The sequence below is a fragment of the Aotus nancymaae genome, unplaced genomic scaffold (assembly GCF_030222135.1).
Source record: "Aotus nancymaae isolate 86718 unplaced genomic scaffold, 86718_ANA_hifiasm-v0.15.2.pri h1tg000021l, whole genome shotgun sequence".
NCBI classification, from domain to species: domain Eukaryota; kingdom Metazoa; phylum Chordata; class Mammalia; order Primates; family Aotidae; genus Aotus; species Aotus nancymaae.
Genome location: NW_026988433.1, coordinates 5,993,793 through 5,997,969, shown reverse-complemented (window position 1 = coordinate 5,997,969; position 4,177 = coordinate 5,993,793).

The window sequence follows — 4,177 nt, the reverse complement described above, 5'->3', positions numbered from 1 at the left end:
AGTCCAAGCTCTAAAGCCTCAGGACCAGGGAAGCTGATGATGTAATTCTCAATCTGAGCACAAAGGCCGGAGGACCTGGGTGCTGCTTGTGTTAAGTCTTGCAGCCCCAAGGCCAGGAAGACTAGAATTCTAATGTCTAAACTTCAGGAGGAGAAGAGTGTCCCAGCTCCAGGAGAGAACAACAGGGAATCTTTTTCTCTCTATTTTTGTTTTATCCCAGTCCACAGCTGTTTGAATGGTGCTCTCCCACATTGAGGGTGGGTCTTCTCCACTTGGTCCACTGACTCACATGCCCATCTCCTCTGGAGACACCCTCACAGATGCACTCAGCAGTGATAATTTACCAGCTCCCTCTATATTCCTTAATCCAGTCATGTTAACTATTAAAAGTAACCCGCACTCTCCCCTCCAGCATGTTTTTATAAAAGATTAGAGAAGGATATTGGACTTTATACAAAATGAAGATTCACTCTTTGGGACTCTACTGGTTTATTTATATCTTCAGAGAAGGTTGATTTTCTCCAAGTTGAAACTTTTGCAGAGATTTACGGGACTTTTGCTGTACCTGGACCATGTGAATGGGAAAGATTCACCTGTGCTCACAGGTAGTACAGGATTTGCTTGTATCTGTAGAGGAAGGAAGTCATTTTTGTTGACATTTGAGTTACGTTTCAAGCTGTTGCTTTAATTAGGGCCTTTGCCTTAATCCCATTACGCTGAAAGCCTCGTAGGGCACAGGTGTCATTAGGGATGTTCAGTGTAGATGGAACACAGATTTTGGTTTATTTATTACTCGGGTTTAAGCTCTGCTGCTTATTGAATTTGTGGTTTCGGGCTTTCGGGCAAATAGCTTAAACTTGCTGAACCTCACACTCTTCAACCGTTAAAATGAAGCACTTATGTGGGGATCGCTCCAGCATCGAGACCACTCAGTGTCTCCGCCATAATGGAGTTTGAGCCTGGACACGTTTCCCACCCCCTGGAGGTAGTCGAGATCAGTGAAAGAGAGATTTAATAGAAGTTTGAGTTTGCAGAAGTCTATTTCTGGTCCACTGACCTAAAGGCTGGGTGAAGGCTGTGTGGTTTTACTAGGCATTGTTTCTTGAAGTACCTGCTCTGGGCTAGTTTTATGACTTTGTTTACCCTCTATTGATGGGTCCCGTGCTTGTTCCTGTGACTGCTATTTGCAAAGTTAATGGGTCTATCGCCTCTCTGATGACTTGCATAGATCATTAACATTTTAACTATAGGTTTCCTCACCCTGATAATGAGACCCACCTGCATGACTTGATTGTACCCATTGTGTGTTTTCCGCTGCCTAAGCTTGTAGCCGGATGGCTTTCTCTTCCCTTTATTAAGATAATGGCATCTGATAATTGAGATGGGACTAAGAATGCTTATATAAATGAGGTGGGGCAAAGAATGTTCCTGTAAATGAGGTAGGAAAAGATATATATACTAACTCTGTGTACAATAAAGTTGCTGGTTTTAAGCATTGCTAAATTGGGAATTGCCTGGCCAGCCCTCCAGACTCCAGCTGTTCTGTCTTTTCTTTTCTTCCGCACACTCTCTCTTCCAGGTATTGGGACCCTCTTGCAGGTCAAGAGACCCTGGCAGATGTGCTGTTCTCACCGGCCCCCGACACACTTGTGTCATTCAGCTTCTATGATGCTTAAGTAATAAAAGAGGAGAGTTGGTATAATTAATATTTTCTGCATCTTTTCCTTATAGGTGCTGCTTCTACCAACTCCATGTGATTCTGGTGCAGCTGTGAAATGTGTGGCTTGCTTAATTAGTAAGAACCGCATAGCTCTTACTTCTGCCAGGCACTGTTCTAAATTCTTTAAAAATATTAATGCATTTAACACAACAAGTTTATGTGGTGATTTCGATTATTTATCTCATTTAACAGATGAGAAAATAGAGGCATGGGTAAATTTAGTGCCTTAATGAAAATTATACAGCTATAAGTGACAGAGCTGGATTTACACACATATTATTAGACTCAAGGGTCTATGCTCTTAAATCCTATAATGTGATGAACATGTGACTCAGACTGACCCATTATGTGACTCCACTTTTTGGAATCAGTGATTTGTCCAGGATTGTCATGCCTTACATAGTGAACCCAGTTCATGGCAATTTTTTATCTGAATCCTGGGAAACAAAGTATTCAGAATTATATAAAAGATTCTGACAACTGAAGAAGACAAAGAAAATGATCCAGTTACAAAATAGGCAAACCCTTTGAATAGACGATTCTCTAAGGAAGCTATTGGGAAGTCAAAAAGGACATGGAAAGAAGATCAACATTAGTCATTAGGGAAAGGCAAATCAAAACCTCAATAAGATACGATTTCCTGTTCATTAGGATGGTTATAATTAAAAAGATGGAAATTAACAAGTGTTGGTGAGAATGTGGAAAACCCGTGATGGAAGTACAAAATGCTACAGCCACTTTAGAAAACAATGGCAGATTCTCAACAAGTTAAACATAGAGTTACCATGTGACTCAGACATCCACTCTTAGGTATTTACCCAAGATAGTTGAAAATATATGTCTAAAAAATACTGTTACCCTAATGTCTATGGTAGTGTTACTCATACTGTCAAAATATTGGAAAGAATCCAAGTATCCATCAACTTACAGGAACAAAAAGGCTGTATGTCCATACGATAGAAGCTGATTCAACCATAAAAATTAATAACACGATGGAACTTGAAAACCTTATGTTAAGCAAAAGATGCCAGCCACAAAAGTGATTCAATTTATATGAAATTTTCAGAATATACATATTCGTAGATACAGAGAGCAGATGAGTGGGTACCAGGAGTGGTGAGGAAGAGGGAGACAGGCTGTTAATGGCTACAGGGTTTCTTTTGGAGGTGATGAAATGTTCTGGAATTAAATAGTGCTGATGGTTACATAAACTTATGAAAATACTTTAAAGGTGTATTGTATACTTTAAATAGTGAATTTCACAGTATATGGATTTTATCTCAAATTTAAAAAGAGAAAAATAAAGCACCTTTTACTGGTTTCTCTTTCTTTTCTGCCTCACTGCTCTTCAATATTTATGGGGCACTTTCTGCATAAAAAACTTGAATTTGAATACTTGTCTCAGATTTTCATTTTGAAGAATGTAAATTAAGGAAAAATCCATCTCACTCCAAGCTTAAGGCAAACGAAAAGGGCCCCCCTGGCTAGCTCAGGTAGGAATGGGGGTTATAACATTTTGACATCTTTCTCCAAAGAAATCCCCATATGCTGCTTAGCCTCCTGGAACTTCACTCTTCTTGTGGGCTCAAGATTTGTAGTCACCATCTTTACAAAGTTAGTTTAGCACTTCACTTTGAAAAACGAGGGTTCTTAACCTCAGTAGTGCTTTGTTGAACCATAAACTTGGCCCCTTATCATATTTTATTAGAAATGCAAGAATAACGTAGCAACACCCATGTATGCCAGGGTGACTTCAGGAATAAAATCTTACAAATACAGGTGAAGCCTCTGGGATACCCTTTGTCTCTCTCTCGCTTTAAGATACCATCCTGAGTTTGGTGCTAACCATGTTTAGCAGCCCTTTTAACTTTGGGGTTTGGCATGTTTACAATTTGAAATGAGAGTATTCATAAAGTGGAGATTTCAAATTTTGACTTACAATGACCGTATCTCATGCATTTTAATGTTTCATAAGGACACAATCTATTTCATTACAAATTACTTTATTTCACCTAACTAATCCTTACTCATAGGCTGTGCTGACAAATTCAAGGTATCACAAATCATTGATCAATATTTAGTTGTAAATTCAGTCCAACTTTGGAAACAGGCCCAGGAGCCAATTTTGTATCTCTTCTTGCAAATCATCCATAATTTTTAATTACTCTTTCCTTCAAATGTGACAGGTATTTGATTTTGTAAAATGGCAGTTTGTTGAACACACACACACACACACACACACAAACACACAGACATTTTTCTCTAAAAACAGGTGTTCTCCAAAAGCAGGGCATTGCCAGAAACTTTTTAAAGTTACTTTAGGGGAAACAAAAGCAATGTTTACAGAAACAGCAATACAGTTTTGAGTAACAGGAGAATTCCCATTGCTTATTTCAGCAAAAAGATGTTGGCTTGAATTTTATGATTGTTGGTGATATGTGACCTAGAATAACTTTT